The 22209-nt window shown below is 35.0% G+C and overlaps 1 protein-coding gene across 3 annotated transcripts in view; it reads left to right on the top strand.

The window, feature by feature from the left end:
* The window catches only part of Tusc3 (tumor suppressor candidate 3), a 297038-nt gene that overhangs the window by 240890 nt on the left and 33939 nt on the right, over positions 1-22209 (top strand). For 2 of the 3 annotated variants that reach the window (XR_015453460.1, XR_015453461.1), the window contains exon 10: positions 10429-10526. The gene's annotated coding sequence lies outside the window, so the exon portion shown is untranslated. Of the gene's footprint in view, positions 1-10428; positions 10527-11126; positions 11299-22209 lie in introns of those variants that run through there. The other variant, XR_015453459.1, reaches the window with a different exon arrangement.

Raw genomic sequence — 22209 nt, 5'->3', positions numbered from 1 at the left:
GTGAAAAATACACCCTTTATGTTCATTTTCAAAGGAAGATGGAATAAATCACTAATACAATTAAAGAAATTGATAGGATGTAAAAGGAAAACAGGAAAAACAAAAGCATAAGTTAGAAACCTAATTCAACAAATAAATTGAAAATATCAGATTACAGGTGGTAAAAAATACAAGTTTTAAAGGAACCGTAAATGATAATGCAGGTAATGCAATAGCTATGACTGCAAAGTTTTAAATATGCAAATGCAAAACAAAGTGTTTATCCATACAGATCAAAATAGTTTATTAGTGCACCCACAAGATAAAATGAAAACTAAATAAATCATAATTTTTCTTAGTTATAATAGACATTCAAAAATTGCTGTAAAAAGTATTCTCTTGAAAGTTCATACTGTACATAATTATTTGTATTAGTATGTACAGAAGATATGTTACATGCTTAAAATACCCTAAAATCAACTGAAGAATTTGAGATAAAGAATTAATTTATACTGTGTCTGGGTATATTACATTTGTAAAGTCTTTGTCATTTATTCTCAACATACAAAGCTCATTGCTATTTATTAATAACAGTGAATATGAAATGAAAAAGATTTCACTCACAAAGGCAACAAAGAACAGAGCAAAGCAGAGTCATGTATCCCTTTTTAAAACAAATTATAGTACAATAAATGGAAATACTTGTTCTTGGATCAAAAGATTAAATAGTTTTAAGTTTTACTACAATTGGATTTTAATGTAATCAAACAACTTTAGAGCATTCACTTTAAGAATTTCTTCCATAACGAAAGATCAGTACAATCATGAAAATAGAAAGGAAATTGTGAAAATGTTAAATAATTATCCCTGAGTAATGGAATTAGGGTTTTTTTTTTTCTTTCACAATGATCATTGCGTTTTTTGTTGTTATTCTTATTTTTTTGTTTTTTTAGTTTAAGAAGCTTAGGGTCACAGTACTAATTGATGTTATAGTAAAGGAGTACTTTAGTCGTTTCACAAATAGCTATTTTTTAGAGAACTGCACTCAGGACCACTGTTTCTCAGAATCAGTGCTTAAATAATCTTGCCTAATATATTTGGGACTGGAAGAGTGAAATAGCAAAGGCAGTAGGTGCAGAGGTGCAGAGAGATGCCCTTTGGTGAAATGCTGAAGGTAACGAGTGCCAAGGAGATTTCCTGAAGACTCTCAGACTTCAGTCACAATCTGAAGGAAATGCAAGGCTGGCTTTCACATGTGTTTCAGCACTACCTTACACAGGCAAACGGTGAATTAAATAATGCAGTCATGGTAGTGGTTGCATATTTGGGGAGAAACAAAGACTGACTGTGAAGAATCAGGAAAAGGCTGGAGCTTTAGGATCCTATGTTGGTTGTAATGGAATAAAATATTATGAGAGTGCATTGAACGTAGTAGTCTTATAATTTATTGATCTATACAATAATAATTCCTGTTTTAAGGTAATCTAACAGACTCAGTGGATATGGTCTTTAAAAGGGACCTAAATTATAGACTTCAAAATTAGTGTAAGACAGAAACCATCCGAGACAGTCAAGGAAAGTGAAGAAACAGAAATTTGTTGCCTAGTGAAATGGAGATATGTGATTTACCCAGTAGGGAATTCAAAATAGTGGTCATAAAGATTCTCACCAAGGTCAGGAAACCAATGCAAAAATAAGATTTCAAAGATATAAAAGATTTTTTAAAATGCCAAACAAGTCATAGGGTGAATAATACTATATCTGAACTGAAAATTTCAAAATAATTAATACATGATTATCCATAACCAGTCTTCCAGAAAGATAAGGAGAAGACATATTCAAAGAATTAATGGCAGAAAATTTTCCAAGCCTAGAGAAATAAGTAGAAATATTTATCCAGGTGGCTTAAAAGACACTAAGTAAAATGAGTCCAAAGAGACCCAACAATGAATCAAATCATGTTCTAATTGTCAGAAGTTAAAATCAACAATTTTGAAAACAGCAAGAGTAAGGTGACTTGTTATATACAGAGAGTCTTCATAAGACTATTAGTGGATTTTTGGAACAGAAACCTTACATGCCAGAAGGGAATAGGATGATATACTCAGGATGCTGAAAGAAAAAACCACAAAACCCCTTTCTAATCAATAACACTATACCCAGAAATTCTATTTTCCAAAAATGACTGGGAGATAAAGACTTTCTCAGACAAACAAAAGCTGAAGGTGTTTATCACCACTAGGCCTACCTTACAACAAATACGAAAGAGAGCTCTTCTATTTGAGACAACACATTAATAACATGAAAATATATGGAAGTATAAAATTCATTTGTAAGTGTAAGTATATTGTCAATTTGAAACTTTTTGAGACAGGGTCTTTCTATGTAGTTCAAGCTAGCCTCAAACTCACAGCTATCCTGCCACAGCCTCCCAAGTTCTGGGATGACAGGCATGGGCCGCCATGATCACAAAAACTCTTAGTATTGTTTAATATCAGAGGGTAAATAAATTTACTATAAAGTTTAAGAAGCAAAATTGTTAAAAACAATAGCTAAAATGATTTGTTAAAGGATACAAACTTTTAAGAGGATGTAAATATGACATCAAAAACATGAAACATGGGGGAAAGGAAATAAAAGTGTAGCTTCTCATACAATAAACAATAAATTTATTATAGCTTAAAACAGCCAGATATGAAATGTTTTATATAAGCCTTAGGATAACTACACATCAAAAACTAAATTAGATACACCAAAGATAAAAGATTCAAAACATATCACTACAGCAAATCATCAGTCCACTAAGGAAGAAAGCAAAGAAGGATCAAATGATGAAAGAACCAAAAAACAATTTAAAAAATGAGAGTAGATGTTCTAACCTGGTAGTAATTGCTTTGAATGTAAATGGATTACATTCTCCAGTCAAAAGGCGTAGAGTATCTGAAAAGATATTCAACTACATGCTGCCTACCAGAGGTAAAAAGTTAATTCTTTCCAAGGGAAAAAAGAACACAGGTCTACCTATACTGATGTCAAACTAAGTAGACTTTAGGTCAAAACTGTAAAGAGACAAGATCATTATAGGTAAATGAGTCAATTCATTAAGAGTATATTACAGCTATAAATGTACATGCACACAAACTCAGATAAACTTAATTTATAAAACAGATCTGAAGCAAGACATAGACTGCAAGGAATTAATCAGGGATTTCAGTAACTCACTTTCAACAATAAACAGATCAGTCATCCAGTCAATACAGAAACACTGGTCTTTCATTGTGGTTTAGACCAAATGCCCTAACATATCCATGCAGAAAGTGCCATCAATCAGTGGCAGATTATACAATATTCCCAAGTTCCTGAAGCATTCTTTGGTATAGATCATACTGTAGGCCACAGAAGTAATCTTAACAAATTTAAGATTGTAATCAAATCAACTATCTTTACCAACTGCTCTGAAACAAACCTAGAAATCAATGACATGAGTAGTCATGAAAAATTCACATATATGTGGAAATTAAACATTGAGTTCCTGGACAACTATTGGGTCAAGGAAGGAATTAATAGGCAGATTCATAAATACCTTGAGACAAAGCAGAATAGAAGAAACAATAAGAAATTTGGAATGTAACAAATGCTGTACTAGGAGAGAAGCTTATCTCAGTAACTGCATGTCAAAAAAGAAAAATCTTAACCTTTTACTTCAATAACTAAAACAACAAAAGACAAACTAAGCCCAAAGTGTACATAAGGAGGGAAATAAGTCAAATAAATTGGTAAAACACTGTATAAGAGTCTTTTTGTTTTTCTTTTTTAAAAACTAACCAAAACTGACAAACCATACCTAGACTAAGGTTAAAGAAAAAATACTCAAACCAAAAGTGAAAGAGGAAACATTCAAGTCCATAAAATAGAAGTACAAAGGTCCATAAGAGTCTACTATAAGCAATTATATACCAACAATTTATCCACCTAAAAAAATGGATAAATTATTAGAAGCACACATAATCTGTCAAGACTGAATCATGAAGAAATTGGAAATATTAAAAATCCAATAACCAGAAAAGAGGTTGAAAGGTTTATTTTAAAAGTCTCCTGTTAAAGAAAAGCCCAAGGTTTTTTTGTTTTTTGTTTTTTATAAAATGGAGTACTACTTAGTCAAAAAGAATGAGAAATTAGAGACATTTATAGCTAAATGGATACACATTGAGGCCATACTCTTAAGTGAAATAAGTAGGACACACATGTAAATACTGAATAGTTTCTCTGGTATGAAAAACTAAAAGTGTAAATAAGGATCAAAATGTATAATTGATATTGTGAAATAGGAAGAAAAGGTCTAAAGGAGTAGGGGAAGTGGGAGGGGTAGGGGAAAGGAAAGGAGAAAATATGAGAAAAGGGAAAAAATGGAAACGAAGTCTTTGTAAATATGGAAGGGTGGAGGGGATGAAGGGAGGGCAGGGGAATGGGGAAAAAATAAAAACCAAGATACATCATGTAAAGGTACAAGATCCCAATGATGAATGTAACTGTATTGTATACCTAAAATCTACCAATAAACTTAATGGAGAAAAAAAGAAAAGCCCAAGGGGTTCAATGCTGAATGCTACAAAGCATTTAAAGGAGAACTAATACCCAACTTCAAAACCTTCCGAAAAATTGAAGAAAAGGAAATACTTCCTTTTCACCATGAGAAAAGAAAACTAAAGGCCTAAAACTCTGATAAACAATGATGCAAAAATGCTTAATAAAATATTAGGAAACCAATATGCAAATCAATAAATGTACATCATTATATACAGAATAAAGGAGACCACCATTTGATCATCTCAAAAATGCAGAAGAAGCATTTGACATAATTCTGCATCCCATCTCCATTCACCAAATTAGAGAAGAAATGTTCCTCAACCTAATAAGGTCATAAATTGAAAGCTCATAGCTGCTAATATAACTATGTTGAAAATTCAAAAGTTTTTCTTCTAAAATTATAAACAAGACAAGGATATCCACCTTTGTCTATACTACTCTCCTTAATACTGTGTTAGAGAAATTAGGCAAGAAAAACAAAAGACATTCAAATAGGAAAGGAAGAATTAATTTTCATGTTGCCTATTAACATGTTATATGTATAAAACCCTAAAGACTTCACCAAAACCCTGATAAAGAGAAAAACAATACTAAAGAAATTAAGTGAAATTTCAGGATACAAAAGTCAGAATTTCTACAGACTAGCAAGGAACTCCCTGAAAATGAAATTAAGAAAACAATCCCATTTACAATAGTATTCAAAAATAAAGTAAAATATTTAGTAATAAATTTAACCAAGGAAATGACAGATCTATATACTGAAAACTATTAAACAATGAGAAAAGAAAATGAAGATGAGACAAATAGATGTCTGGTGTTGATGGACTGGAAGAATTAATATTAAAATGTGCATGCTACCTAAAGCATTCTAAAGGGTAGTGCAACCTCTATCAAAATTCCAATCTCAAATTCATTTTTCACAGATAGGAATAAAACCTCTGAAATTTGTATGATGCAAAAAGGATCACAAAAGATCCTCTAGAAGAATATTGATCTTATCTGATGTACATATGCTCTTATCTGATATATATCCATATATATGATGTATAATCTATCATATAGATAGACAGATAGATAGATTGATAGATAGATAGATAGATATATGTGGAACCACAGAAGATCCTTTGTGCCTTGAGCAAGAGGAACAAAGCTAAAGATATCACACTACCTGATTTCAAAATATATTGCAAACCCACAATCAAAACAGCATGGTACAGACATAAAGACAAATACATCAACTAATAGAAAAGGATAGAGGCTGAAAACACTTGTATCTATGGTCAATTGATTTTCAGTGTATGTGCCAAGAATACACAATGGGGAAAGGACAGTCTCTTTAGTAAATGGCAGTAGGAGAACAGGCTATCTACAGACAAAGGATTGAAACTGGGACCTTAATCTAGCCCTTTATCAAGAATCTAATGATGAATAAGACTTAAGGATAAGAGCAGAAATTGTGAAACAACTAAAAGAAAACTGGAAAAAGCTCCATGACATTGGTCTGAGCAGTGATTTCTTGGATAGGGTTCCAAAAGCAAAGACAAGAAAAGCAAAAGTAGTCAAATAGGACTGCATCAAAATAAAAAGCTTCAGCAAAGCAAACAACAGAGATCAGCGACCACACAGGTAGGGAGAAAAGGTTTGCAAATTATACATCAGAAAAGAGGTTAACTGAGGACCAAAATGTATAATGGATATTGTGAAATAGGAAGAAAATGTTCAAATGGTAAGGGGAACTAGGGAGAGGGGTGGGGGAAAGGAATGAATTAAAAGGAAAAAACGTGAAAAGAAGGAAAAAATGGAAACAAAGCTTTCATAATGAGGGGAAGAGGTTGAAAGAAGAATAAAAATATATCATGTACAAGTACAGATTCCCTATGACAAATGTGATCATGTATACCTAAAATGTACCAAAAAACAATTTTTAAAAAGGTTATTGTCCAAAATACATAAATAACTCAAATTGTCCCAAAACAAGAAAATAAATAACCCTATTAAAGGATCTGAACAAAATTTCTCAGAAGACATGCAGAAGGCCCAGAGATATATGAAAAGGTAATATTAATAATCAGGGAAATGGAAATAAAATCACAATGAGATATCACTTCATACCTATTAAACTGGTTATTATTAAAAAGATAAGAGATGAGTTGGTAAGGATATGGAGAAAAGGAAACCCTTGTATACACTTTGCTGGGAATGTAAGTACAGTGATTTTTAGAAAACAGTATGGTTTTTAGAAATCTAAAATAGAATTACTATATGATCTAGCAATCCCACTTGTGAGTATATAACCAAAGAAACCAAAATAGATATGTTGAAATGTCTGCCCTCCCATATTCATAGTAGCACTCTTCACAACAGCCAAGGTAATGGAAACAGCTCATATGCTCATCAATGGATAAATGAATAAAAATATCCCTCTCTCTCCCTCCCTCCCTTTCTCTCTGTCTCTCTCTCTCTCTCTCTCACACACACACACACACACACACACACACACAATGAAATATTATTCCAACCTTAAAAATGAAATTCTGTCATTTGCCACAAAATGGATGAATTGAGAAAGTATTACACTCAACAGAATGAGCCAGGGACAGAAAGACAAATACTACATGATCTCACGTGTGCTGAACTCATATTAGCAGAAAGTAGAATGGTGGTTACCAGAAACTAAATGGCAGTGTTATGGTTTGGATCTAAAGTGTCCCCCAAAAGTCTCAGGTACTCAGAGGTTGGGCTTTTGAAGTGAAACCGGATCATGGGGATACTCTACTCATCAGTGGATTAATCCATTAATGAGTTCATGGCTGAATGTGCTGCTAGGAGATGGGGCCTGGTTGGAGATAGGTCACTGGCAGAATGACCAGGGAGGATGTATTCTTCTCCTAGGCTTCTACCTTTTCCCTCTACTTCCTGGTTGCCATAGGTTCAGGAGCTTTCTGCCTTGGAGTCAGTTAACCATGGGCAGAACCCTCAAACTGTGAATCAAAATAAACCTCTCCTTTAGGATGTGGGTATTGAGTATTGTGTCCAATAACAGAAAAGCAGACTAATACAGAGAGTTAGGGAATGGGAAAAGGAGAGATTATGGTCAAAGGGTAAATGTTTCAATTAGGAGGAATAAGTTCTTGTTATCTATTACACTGCCCTGTGACGATACTTAATTATAATGTATTGTAGATTTCAAAAATTTGCTAAAAACAAATTTTAAGTATCCTCACCACAAAGAAATAAATATATAAACTGACAGATAAGTTAATTAGCCTGGTTTGATCATTGTACAGTGTAAGTAGTGAAACATTACATTGTACCAATATATACAATTACTATTTATTGATTTTAAAATAAAGAGTTTTAAAAACTAAAATGATGTGGTATTAATCCAGTAAGAATAAATCTAACACTTGTTAGATAAAATGTTAAAATTTGCTATATATAAAACAATTTACCTTCAGTGGAAATATTTAACCCTTTCACATTCTTGAAATATGTATTAATTCATTAAGTCTAGAGTTACATAAGCCACCAAGTTCAATAAATTTTTATCCAATTATTAAATATAAAACTTAAAATTAAAAAATTTTAAGTCAATATCATAGTCTAGTTTAAGATCATAGACCAAGGGCCTGTGTTTTTCATACCTCTCAAAAAACCATTGCAACTTTACACAAGTTAGGCCTTGATAAAAGTAGAAAACAAATTATAAAAGACTTTATGACAGCGTCTCAATGGAGTAGCGAGGCACTAAACATAGCTAAGAAAATTTATATGAATGGAAAATGTTCATTTTAAAAGTGGTCTATACAAGAACTGATGTATCTTTAGAGAAAAATATTTTAATATAGCTTTAATATGAAAAATAATGTGGAAGCTAAAACATAGGGAAAATTATTGCAGGAAATTACAAGAGCGACAATTTCTTCCCTTTTGGAGGCAGGAAAAAAATTGTAGGATGCATTTTTAATTCCTTTCATTTCTCTCTCTCCCTCTCTCTCTCTCTCTCTCTCATACACACACACACACACACACACACACACACACACACGCACGCTTGAAGCATACTATAAACCAGCTAAAGATAAACTAAAGTGGAATAAGGTAGAAAATCGTGAAGCTCAATGGATTTAGGTATATGTGGGATTTTGCTATTCTCTTATGCTTTTTGTATATTTTTTAATTGTTTTGTTTTTGTGTTTTTAATCCATTCACCCCACCACACTGCATTTCAAGATTTAGAACTTTGGAATTCCCCAGATATTTTAGATATATATGTAGCTACATTTTCATTTTGTCCTTCTATGAGTTAATTTATAATTTTTTTTTTTGGTACTGGGAATTGAACTCAGGTCCTTATGCTCACGAAGCAGGCGGCAGAACCACTGAGCTAAATCCCTGGCCCCTAATTTATAACTTTAATTTGGCTAAAATTTAGCTAGCAATTGGTCTTTCAGAAAAATATTTTATCTTACAAACTATTTTATTCAGTTAGTGAGATTTTTTTAACATGCTTTCAAAAGTAATTCTTAACATTAAGTTATTTTTACAATCAGCATCACATACACCAATTGTAGAATAATGAAGATATTGATGCACTAGTTTAATGATGAATTAAAATAAATTATTGGCAATGAAACTGGATGGAATACAAAATGTGATGAAAATCCCAGATGATGATTTGGCCCATGAGAAATCCTTAAATAGATTATATAATTAACATCGATTATATTTCCTGCAATGTTTGGATCAGCCTTGTAAAAACTGTCAAGAAAATACAATTGGGGGATTCTATGATACCAGTGAAACTCTTTCATAGAATAATGAGACCAATACCAATCACTTGTATATTTTTTCACTACAACTAGTTACTTCCTTTTACTGTGATATGTGTCCCCCCAAAGTTATAATTTGAAGCTTTCACCTCCTCTGAGCTGATTTTTAAATTGGATCTTAACGCACAATAAAAATCAATCTGATCGCAATATATGTATTGCTAGACTGCTCATTCACCTTTAGAACTTGCTTCCCAGAGTTAATATTAAGAACACAGTTCACACAACAGATAGCAATAATATGCTGTGTATTTCAAAAAGATAGCAAAAAGTTTTGAAATATTTCACCCTAAAGAACTGATAAATGTTTGTGGAGATAAATATGTTTAACATCATTAAAACTATGCAATGTATACATATAGTGAATATTTATTACATGGTGTGTCCAATGTTAATGTTTCACTATATCAGACAAATTTTTATTATTAATATTTTTTAAAAATTATTTAACTTGAAAAAAAAAACAGAGTTCACAACATTTTTTCTCAGTTTTCAAACAATGTGCCCAGGTTGAACCTAGGCACAATACCTAATATTTGTTCAGAAATGTCCTACTTTACCATTTGGAGAGATGAAGGGAGTTCTACAGTCATAATCTGAAGATTATTGCTCCTTAAGAGTTACTATTCTTATTAGCAGAGAATACTCAGAGGTATGTGCCTTGCCTTCCAAGGGAATGTTTCCAAATTTACTGAACTCTTTCCTGCATCTTCTGCCCTCTCTTGCAACAGAGCGTGACTGTAAGGACTTTTGAAAACAAGCCAATGATATTTGAGAGAAATTTCTGAGTTAAAAGACATGCTTAGACTCTAGTCAGTAATTAACCTAAATTATAATAATGTTTACATGAGATATAGGCATAAAGTGTATATTTTATAGCTGGTTAAAAGGAAATGAAAGATGAAAGGAAATAAAGTCTTCATCGAGACTGCCTATCTGGGGAATAATAGAATGTCCATGATGAGTACTATCAGGTGAAAGGTTTCTCTCTCAGAGGCCTTCTATTTAATCAGTTTCTTATTTTAAACAGAGTGCCAAGAATGCTGTAGGCTCACAGAAAACAGGACTTACCGGCAGCTGTGATGTCTTTGAGAGATAGTAATATCCTCACCACTTTAGAGTAAACAGGTAAGTTGGAAAGCCACTCTCCTAGTAATGAGGGTGAGGGGCCAGAGAGAAGTTATTATTGGTGTTCCACAGTTCTCAGCCATGTGGGAATACAAGTGTGAGTCTCACTGGCAGGTGTTAGATTATTAGGAAAATTAAGCAGATAGCTTCGGCAAACTTTACCTCCCCTTCTCCACCAGGAACTTCTACCCTCAGGTTTAGCTTCACATATGCTTCTTTAAAACCTGCTGTCATTTCAGGGAAACAATGTGGTGTGATCATTGCAGAACTATGTAGAAATCACATCATCCACGTTTTCCCAGAGTGTTAGGCAAAACCCTTTTTGTTTTCTGTGTCACTTATAACCACCACAGTGGATTCCACTGAGGTTGCTCATGTTACTGGCTCAGAGGAAGCAAGTGAGTGCATGGCACTGGCTGTTTGCAGTGTTCAGCTACTGTAAAATGAAGCTGATATCCTGTGTCACCACACAAGCAAGAGCAGCCAAGCCTCCTATGTCTGCACAAGGAAAGAGTAGAAAATAACATTTATGAGAATAGTGTTTCACATTGTCTAAACCCAGTCCGGGTTGGTAATATTGTGTTTGTCTTTTAATCATAGGTTCATTTGATTTATCAACCAGTCTTAAGAGACTTCTCACAAGTTTTACAGAAGATCTCATACAGATACCTAATTAAGGCCATTAACATAAGGAAGCCATGACTGGAAAGTTTTATGAACATTTAAATCATCCTGACAAAAATAAAATGAAAATTCCTTGTGACTGTATGTCTCCATTATTTGCATATACACATATAGATCTGAAATACATTAATTTAATTTAATTTTATTTTATTTTATTTTTTTATTTTTTATTTTTTTGGTACTGGGGATCAAACTTGGGACCTTGTGCTTTTGAAGCAGGCAGCAGAACCACTGAGCTAAATCCCCAGCCCTGAAATACATTAACTTTAAATCTATTACAATAAGCAAAAAATATATTTAACAAAGATTTTCTGAATATTTACCACAAGCCTAGCTCTTTGAAATGCATTTAGGCTACAATAAGGAACAAGACAGACCAAGTCTCTGCTCTCAACAAGATTTGAAATGACAAGGAAAATTTCACCCTTTTCATTCCTAATTGCATGGATTTGGGCCTTTTCTTGCCTTTTTCTGATAAGGTTGACTAAGGGTTTGTCAATTTTATTTATTCTTTTGAAGAACCAACTTTTGGCTTCATTGACTTTTTTGTATCATTCTCTTAGTTTCCATTGCATTGATTTCTGCTCTGATATTTATAATTTCCTCCCTTCTGTGGGCTTTGGGTTTGTCCTGTTCTTCTTTTTCTAGAAGCTTGAGGTTCAGCATCAGGTTGTTTTAATTGAGCTCGCTCTGTTTTCCTAAGTTGAGTATTCAGTGCTATGAATTTCCCTCATAAGACTGCTTTCATTGTGTCCCATAGATTCTGATATGTTGTATTATCATTGTCATTTAGTTGTAGGAACTGTCTGATTTCTTCTTTAATTTCCTCTGTGACCCATTGGTTATTCAGAAGTGTGTTGTTCAATTTCCATGTGTTTATGAAATTCTTGTGGTTTCTTTTGCTATTGATCTCCAATTCATCACACTATGGTCTGACAAGATACAGGGGATAACTTCAGTTCCTTTGCACTTAATTAAACATGTTCTATGAGTGAGTATGTGGTCTATTTTGGAGATTGACCCATGTGCTGCTGCAAAGAATGTGTATTCTGATTTTGTGGGGTGGAACATTCTGTAAACATCTATTAAATTCATTTGTTCAAGAGTTTGATTGAGTTCTACTACAATGGATACAGCAGAAATCCAGAGCATCATCAGTACCTACTTTGAGAACCTATACACCAATAAGATGGAAAACACAGAAGAAATGGACAGATTCCTAGATCCGTGTGAATTACCAAAGTTGAACGAAGAAGACCTAAAACTTCTAAACAAGCCAATATCAATGAAATTGAAAACATGATTAAAAATTTACCAATTAAGAAAAGGCTGGGTCCTGAATTCTACACAACATTTAGAGAGGAACTACTGCCACTACTGTTTAAACTCTTCAGTGAAATTGAAAGGGAAGCAATACTTCCAAATTCATTCCTGGAAGCAAGCATCATCTTGATCCCCAAAGCAGAGAAAGACCCAACCGAAAAAGAGAACTATAGGCCAATCTCACTAATGAACATAGATGCAAAAATCCTTAATAAGATACCGGTAAATAGAATGCACATCATCAAGAAGGTCATACACCCTGACCAAGTAGGATTCACCCCAGGGATGCAGGGATGGTTCAACATACACAAATCAATAAATATAATACACTATATTAAGAGAACCAAGGACAAAAATCACATGATCATTTCAGTAGTTGCAGAAAATGACAATGAAAAGGGTAAATACATCACAATGAAAAAATGAGTATTGTTTTCTGTGCATATGTGAGGTCTCCTAACAGCAGAAAGGCAGAAGTACTGGCAAAATGCCTTGTGATACTTAAAGAATTAAAGGAGTTCATTATACAAAGCACACACATGATGGAACTGGCAGACAGCTGACCTTCAAAATAATCAAGGTATAGCTCAAGGTGTAAAATTAGTTCACTGTTGCTGAGATACCATGAGTAAGAAAGGGAAGGGAGCCACAGATGTGGCTGGAGACATCTTTGAGGGTCACATATGCAGGACCCTGAAAGCCTTCTAAGAGGTGATAGCCCCTCAACAAGCCAGGTTTTTAAGGAAGGAGTGGCCTAATAAGATTTGCATGTTTATGCTGTGCAAGCACAAGGACCCAAGTTCGATCCCCAGTACCAAAAAAAAAAAAAAAAAAAAAAAAGATTTGCATGTTTAAAACAGCACTCTGATCCCCATGTTGAGAATAGATTTCATTGGTGCAGGCCTGAAGAATGTTTGATACTCAACATCAAAAAGTGAGGATGAATTGAAAACAGGGAAATGGAAAAAATAAAGATACTATCTTAGAAAAAAATTCACATTTCCCCAACAAATATAAGCATTACAGCTGAATCACCTTTGCCAATGTGTCTGCTGTGTTCTTTGCCTATTTGCTAGCATTGATGCTAATGTAATCATTTTTTTTTTAAGTAGCAGAAAAGCAAAGATAACATGGAACCTGGTAACCTGGCCCTCCTCGGCTCATTAAGTGTGGTAACAAATGCATATGGACACACACATGGATACACAACCATTATTTGCCTTTAAAATATATTATTTTATAATGGTAAATAGTAGTGATGCTACCATTTATGCACAAACATAATAGTGGAAATTAGTTTTTCAGTTGTTTTTACAATGTGCTGTGGGATTTGGGGTGAGGCAGGATTCCAGTAAAAAGGATTGAACCCAGGGCTTTCAGAGCAGGCTACATCTCCAGCCTTTTTAAATTTTTTAATTTTGAGAGGAGAGTACTAGGCATCAAACTCAGGACCTTTCACTTGAGAGGCAGGCAGTGGCACCATTGAGCAAAATCCCCTTGGCCTCGTTTTTAATTTTTTGACACAGATCCTCACTAAATCTTTAAGTTGCCCACTCCAGGCTCAAGCTTGTGATCCTCCTACCTCAGCCTCTCATACAATATGTTAATGTAAATGCACAGGTCAACCCATGAAGCTGACATTTATATAAGCTGTACACAAGATAAATGATCATTTAATCCAACTCCTGTTTGGATAACAGGACCAGGGAGGCCACTATTCTGAGCAATTCTGTCCTGTCATTGGCCAGCTCTATTAGAATTCATTTTCTGTCAGGATTAGTTTTCTCCTGATACATTTCACAATACTGTTAATGCTGAAATACAAAACCACTTCCTTTCTCATACCCCCAAAAATAAGTGAAAGTAAAAAAAAGTAAAAAGTGCATTTAAGTTCTTCCTAATACGTTTTAAAACATTTACCACCTCTTGATGAGGCCGTGGGTCTCCTGTTAATAGTATCTTTTTATCTTCATAACAGGATAGATCCCTGTCTTACCACTGCTCTCACTGAAGCTTGGTTCATTCCCATCAACTCCGTGGCCAACCTTTATCCTCTCCTCTCTTTCCCAGGGTGAAAACTCACTTATTAAGGGAGAAAGTAAACACTGACCTGTGTTTCCAAGACATTGCTTTTTCTTTCTAGCATATAAAAGGCTACATATGAGCAGGAGAACAAAGAGGTTCATGGGTTCAGTATCTGCCAGACCAAATTTATGATTCAGGAAACAAGTGAAATTCCTTTTACACTTACCTAATTGTAAGGGAGTGACCACTTATTACTATCTGTTGAGTACCCTATATATACTCCAAGTAATGTCTTAAAGCTTTGCAGTAAGGTAGAAACATGTCTGCTCTCACATTTCCATGTGAGAAATGGTTAACATTCAGGAAACCAAAGAAATAACAAAAACTTATACTCAACTTGTGCTATGCAGAGAATTAAAGTGGGCTGGTGTTACTGAGTAGACACTGTAGAGTGAGATTTTTCCAAAGAGAGAAGAGAGATTTTTCCAAAGAGATAATATTTAGGTTGATGCATGAACAGTTACTAGCTTACATTACACCTGTACTGACAGAGGATTTAGCCTGCAGAAAAATCCACAAACATGATGAGTCTTATCTGAAATTCATGATCATGGGCCTCCAGAGGACTCTCGAAACTGCTAGCAATCCAATTACATTTTAGCAATCCAATGTACATTTTTCTAGTCTGCTTCATATCGACGATTTCTTCAAAGGCCCACTGTCTTTTTACCCTCATCTTCTGCTGAGCCCCTCCCTTCTTATTCCATTGAAAAAATTGAAGCAATGGAAAGAAAATATTGCTGTATTACCAAATCTATCCACTTATGCTGCTGTATCAGTCCATGCTTACTGGAGAAACAGATTTAATGCAAGATACACAAATATGTAAGAATTTACAAAATTGGCTTACAATGACCACCCAAAGAGTCAGGTGTGGAAGAGTGCAAAAGGGATCTATGCCCTGGGATCCAAAGGATCAAGTCAAAGGCCTGGAGCTCACTGTAGTGTCCAATGTGAGCCCACATCAGGAGGCTGAAGGGTCTATGCTGGAAGCCAGGAGATGGTGTCGATGGTGAGGATGAAGAGGAGCTCCTCTTAAGAAACAGAAATGAGCTTTCTTTGTTTCCCTTTTATAAGATTCAGGTGACAAGCCTACACAGGGATGATCTTCTGTCTTCAGTAAATCTCCTCAGCCATGCTCAGAACTGCTGATCCAATTTAGCTGGGTGTTTCTTACTCAAATTGACACAATCAGTTAACTATCACAATCTACCCCTTTGTCTCCAGATACAAAGACAAGTTCGTAATTACACCTAAAATAAGTATGCTGTGTACAAACTGAAATGCCCTAATTCTCTCCCCAAAATAGAAGACCAGGTTTTTTTTAGGGGGGAGGTGGTGGTACTTACCCCTAACATTTCATAACTTTAACATTTTATCATAGGTTTAACAATATTTAAGAACCAATATTAAGTCTGTCAACATTATATTACATAGGAAGCATATAGGAGAAAACTATTACAATTACAATCCTTGTTTCTGTAGCTGATCATGGGTTTATAGCTGGTATTTAGAACCTTCTTCTGCCCATTCTGTATTTCCTTAGACCTTAGCAAGCAGTTCAGCAGGTCTTGGTTCTTTCCCTAGTGAAATGACCTGTACCTTCATTCCTGAAGGTTCTGGGCAATTTGTCATCCTGCCTGGGTTGGGTTATTGTAGTTTCCTATTGACAAATTTAAACAGTGCAATACTAGGAGGCGCCCTAAAGTATCTCCTGCACTCCAAGGTATTCTTCCTTTCCTCCACTGTGGAATAGCAGTCCAATTTCCCCCTTGATATTCTGTGTCAGTCACCACTGTGAACACTGTAACTGCCTTTTTAGTTTGTTCTTTTAAATTAATTTCATTGGTGCATTTTAGGTATACAATATAATGGCATTCATCATTGGAAATTTGCACCTTTACATAATCTCTCCTGGTTATTATTTATTTCCCATTCCCCCGCCCTCACTTCAACCCCGCCATCCCTCCCTATTTACAAAGACTTTGGTTCCATTTTTTCATTTTCTCATATTAATTTCATTCCCTTTTTTTCTTTCCCCTACCCCTCCAACTTCCCCTTCACCTTTGCCCCTTTTCTTCCAATTTCACATTATCTAGTATACCTTTGACTCCTTACACTTTCAGTTTCTCACACTAGAAAAACTATTCAATATTTACACATGTGTGTCCTATTTATTTCACTTAAGAGTATTGCCTCAATGTGCATCCATTTAGCTATAAATATCTCTAATTTCTCATTTTTTATGGCTGAGTAGTACTTCATTTTATAAGAATGCAAATAAATACATATAAAATACATATACATATAACATACATATAAAAATACCTATAAAAGTACATTTTCCTTACCCAGTCTCCAGATTGGCAATTGGACAGCTTTCAAGTTTTAGCTATTACAAATTATGCTGCGCTGAACATGGGTGCACATATATCACTGTGGTATGACTCTTTTAATTCTTTGAGGAAGATAACCCAGCAGGGGAATAGTGGGGTCAAATGGGACTTCCAGTCCTAGTTCTCTGAGGTATCTCCATACTGATTTCCACAGTGGTTGCACCAGTCTACACTCCCACCAGCAGTGGAGCAGTGTTCCACTTTCACCACAGCCCTGCCTAGAATGAATGCTAGCAGTCATTCTTTCTGGGATGAGGTGGAATCTCAGTGTTTTTTTCATTTGCATCTCTCAAATGACCAGTGATGTTGAACATTTTTCGTATGTATATTTGCTATTTCTACTTCTTTGAGAAATGTTTGTTCTTTTCAGATGACCATTTTGGATTGGGTCTTTAAATTTGGGAGGTCTGATTTTTTAAAGTACTTTATAGATTCTAGATAGTAGACATTAGGCTGAGGAACAGCAGGTGAAAATTTTTTCCCACAATGTGGGTTGTCTCTTCACATTGTTGATGGTTTCTCTTGCTGTGCAGAAGCTTTTTAATAAGAAGAGATACCACATGTTGATTGTTTGTGCTAGTTCATATGGAACTGAGGTTTTGTTCATAACACCTTTTCCTATACCATGTCTTCAACAGTTCTACCTAACGTCTGTTCCAATCGGTTCAGCGTTTCTGTTTTAATATTTAGATCATTAATCCATTTCAATTTCAGTTTAGCATGGTGAAAGATATAGGTCTAATTTTAATCTTTGGCAAGTTGAAACCCAATTTTTCCAGCACCATTTCTTAAAGAGGCTATCTTTCCTCCAGTGAGGGTGTTTGGCTCCTTTGTTGAGATGAGGTAGCTGAGTGTGTCTGGAGCTATTTCTGCATCTTCTAATCTGTTCCACTGGTCCTTAGGTCTGTTTCGTTGCCAGTACCATGCTGTTTTTATCACAGTAGCTTTGCGGTATAGCTTCAAGTTGAAGGTTGTGATACCTCCTGCCATGTCTCTGTTGCCTAGAATTGCTTTTGCTATTCCAGATCTCTTCCTGTTCCAAATGAATTTTTGGATTGTTTTCTCAAGGTCCGTGAAGTATGCTGCTGGGATTTCAGTTGGGATTGTATTGAATCTATATAGCAGTTTTGGAAGTATGGCCATTTTCACTATGTTGATTCTTCCTACCCAGGACCATAGATTGTCTTTTCATTTTCTGATATCCTCTTCAATCTCTCTTTTCAGAGTTCTGTAGTTTTCAGAGAAGAGGTCTTTGATTTCTTTTGTTAGGTTGATTCCTAGGTATTTCACTTTTTTGGATGCTATTTTGAAAGGAATTATTTGCCCTATTTCTCTCTCAGTGAGTCTGTCATTGGTGTAGAGGAAAGCTATTGATTTTTGTGCGTTGATTTTGTATCCAGCTACTTGACTGAATTTGGTTATTAAGTCTAGAAGACTTTTGGTGGAGTTTTTGGGGTCTTCTATATAGAGTGTCATGTCATCTGCAAATAATGACAATTTGAATTCTTTATTTCCTATCTTTATTCCTTTTATTTCTTTCTCTTGTCTAATTGCTGTGGCTAATGTTTCCAAAACTATATTGAACAGGAGTGGTGATAGTGGACATTCTTGCCTTGTTCCTGATTTTAGTGTGAAGGATTTCAGTTATTGACCATTTAGTATGATATTGGCTGTTGGTTTTTCATAGATGGCTTTTATCAGATTGAGGTAGAGACCATCTATTCCAATTTTTTGTAGGGTTTTTATCATAATTGTGCATTGATTTTGTCAAATGCTTTTTCTGCATCTATTGAGATGATCATATGGCTTTTGTCCTTGGCTCTCTTAATGTAATGTATTACATTTATTGATTTGCATATGTTGAACCATCCCCCCATCAATGGGATGAATTTCACTTGGTCAGGGTGTATGATCTTCTTGATCATCTTCTGTATTCTATTTGCCAGCATCTTATTAAGGATTTTTGCATCCATGTTCATTAATGAGATTGGCCTATAGTTCTCTTTCTCAGGTGGGTCTTTTCCTGCTTTGGGGATCAAGGTGATGCTTGCTTCCAGGAATGAATTCGGGAGTATTGCTTCCCTTTCAGTTTCACTGAAGAGTTTAAACAGTAGTGGCAGTAGTTCATCTCTTAATGTCTTGTGGAATACAGCAGTGAAGCCATCAGGACCTGGGCTTTTCTTAGTTGGAAAGTTTTTAATTACGTTTTCAATGTCATTGATTGATATTGGATTGTTTAGAATTTTTAGGTCTTCTTCATTCAACTTTGGCAATTCATATGTATCTAGGAATCTGTCCATTTCTTCTGTGTTTTCCATCTTATTGGCATATAGGTTCTGGAAGTAGGTATTGATAATCCTCTGGATTTCTTCTGTGTCTGTTGCAATTTCACCCTTTTCATTCCTAATTGCATGGATTTGGGCCTTTTCTTTCCTTTTTCTGATAAGATTGGCTAAGGATGTGTCATTTTTTTTTATTCTTTTGAAGAACCAACTCTTGGATTCCTTGATTTTTTTGTATTATTCTTTTAGTCTCCATTGCATTGATTTCTGCTCTGATCTTTATAATTTCTTCCCTTGTTTGAGCTTTGGGTTTGTCCTGCTCTTCTTTTTCTAGAAGCTTGAGGTTCATCATTAGTTGTTTAATTGAGCTCACTCTGTTTTCCTAATGTGACTAGTCACTGCTATGAATTTCCCTTGTAAGACTGCCTTCATTGTGTCCCATAGATTCTGATATGTTGTATTTTCATTGTCATTTAATTGTAGGAATTGTCTGATTTCTTCTTTAATTTCCTCTGTGACCCATTGGTTATTCAGAAGTGTGTTGTTCAATTTCCATGTGTTTATGAAATTCTTGTGTTTTCTTTTGCTGTTGATCTCCAATTTCATCACACTATGGTCTGATAATATACAAGGGGGAATTGATAATTTGAAATAGGAAAAAAGGTCCAAAGATGAAGGGGTGAAGGGAAGGGAAAGGGAAAGAAAAGAGGGAAAGGAAAAACTATGAGAAAAGAAAAAAATGGAAATGATGTCTATGTAAATAGGGAACGGTGGAGGGGGGAAAGGGTGCACGGGTAATGGGGAAAAAATAAGAACCAAGATATATCATGTACAGGTACAAACACCCAATGATAAATGTAAACAGATTGTATACCTAAAATGTACCAGTAAAAGAACTTAAAAAAATATATATCCAGGGGATAACTTCAGTTCCTTTGCACTTACTGAAACATGTTCTATGAGCAAATATGTGTGCAGATGAAAAGAATGTGTATTCTGATTTTATAGGCTGGAACACTCTGTAAACATCTTAAATTCATTTGTTCAAGAGTTTGATTGAGTTCTAGTATTTTGTTACTTATTTTTTATCTACTTGATCTATTTGTGATAGTGAGGCATTGAGGTCCCCCACTATTATTACATTAGTGCTTATTTGATTTCACATGTCTGTTAGTAGTTGCTTTATATAGTTGGGTGCACTAGTGTTTGGTGCATATATGTTTATGATTGTCATCACTTCCTCTTGGATTGTTCCCATTACAAGGATGTAGTGTCCTTCTTTGTCTCTCTTAATCAGTGTGGGTTGGTTTGAAATCCACTTGATCTGCAGAGAGGATAGCTTCTCCTGTTGTTTTTCAAGTTCCTATCCTATGGAGTATTGTTCTCCACCCTTTAACTTTCAGTCTATGAGTTTCTTTTTGAATTAAGTGTGTTTCTTATATGCAGCATATTGTTGGATCTTGCTTCTTAACCCATTCTGCCAGTCTAATTTTTTGATTGGTGAATTGAGACCATTGACATTGATGGTTATAACTGATATGTATTGACTTATTATTGTCATGACTTGTTCTTTTTGTTGGATTCTCCCACTTTGCATTTAGTTTCTTGTTGTGCCAAATAGATTCATTCTGCTGGCCTCCTGGGGTTGTGATCCTCATTATCTCTTCCTAGGATATTGTCTAAAATTTTTTGGAGTGCTGGTTTGGTATTCATGGAGTTCCTAAGGTGCTCTTTGTCAGGACTGTGTCTTAGTTCTTCATCAATTTTGAAAGATAGTTTTTCAGGGTACATCAATCTGGGTTGGAGGCTGTTTTCTTTTAGGACTTTGAATACTTCACTCCAAGCTCTTCTTGCCTTGAGGGTTTGCATTGAGAAGTCTGCTGTAATTCTGATGGGCTTTCCTTTGTATGTGATTTGTTTCTGTTTTTTTTCTCTAACTACTTGTAGTATTTTTGTTCTTGTGTTGGGTTTCTGGGATCTTAACTATTGTATGCCTATGTGTAGTTTTTTTTTTTTTAATCAAGCCTAGTTGGAGTCCTATATACCTCACTTATCTGTATGTCAAGTTCTTTTCCTGTACTTGGGAAGTTTTCTGTGAACAATTTTTTTATGTCATCTGAACTCTCTCCTGTTTCTTCATTGACTCTGATCAGTCTTATGTTATCCTTCTTTGAATCTTCTAGCAGGTGCTGGATTGATTTCTCGTGGCCCATTACTATTTTAAAGAATTTTTTCTTTTCCTGGTCACTAATTGCAATCTTATCTTCTATATCTGAAATTCTGTCCTCACATTGGCTCATTCTGCTGCATAAACTTCCAATGGAGTTTTAATCTCCTAGAAATCTGTTTGTATCTGTTTTATGGATTCCATTTGTCTATGTTGTGATTCCATCATATTCCTCAGCTCCTCTATTTTTTTATCTGTGTTCTCTCTAGATTTATCAATCATGTCTTGCACTATGGGCACAATCTCTGCTGTTATCTGAGAAATTATTTCTGATTTCATTTTTTTGATATCCTCTTTTGTTGCCAGTTCAGGGAGTCCAGGCGGTTGAGTGTCAGATTGTTCCATCTTGTTTCCCTTTGGGGTTGCTTTATGTGATCTGGAGGTCTGGTTTTGAGACTTGTTTATGTGTCTTCTCATTAACATGGGCAGTGGGACGTGTGTTGCTGGTGCCCGTGTAGCTCACCTCTTCCATGCTGGAGTGGTGTTACGGTGGCTTCAAAGGTCCACCTCCTCTGCACTGGGGGCAGCTCTGCTCCTCTGTGCTGGGGGTGGACCCTTTTTAGTTTGTTTACTCAGAGGCATGAGAAGACCACAAGGACCAGGGAGAAATCTTAGTTTGCAGTTCAGTGGTATCATTGTTGTGCTTCCTATAAAGCTTTACTTCCTCTGGAACTATGACTTCTAGG

This window comes from Heterocephalus glaber, unplaced genomic scaffold, assembly GCF_053883595.1.
Source record: "Heterocephalus glaber isolate CG9 unplaced genomic scaffold, H.glaber_assembly_v1.0 deba00001461, whole genome shotgun sequence".
NCBI classification, from domain to species: domain Eukaryota; kingdom Metazoa; phylum Chordata; class Mammalia; order Rodentia; family Bathyergidae; genus Heterocephalus; species Heterocephalus glaber.
The sequence above is the reverse complement of the archived record's forward strand: the minus strand, read 5'-3'. Positions and strand labels throughout refer to the sequence as shown.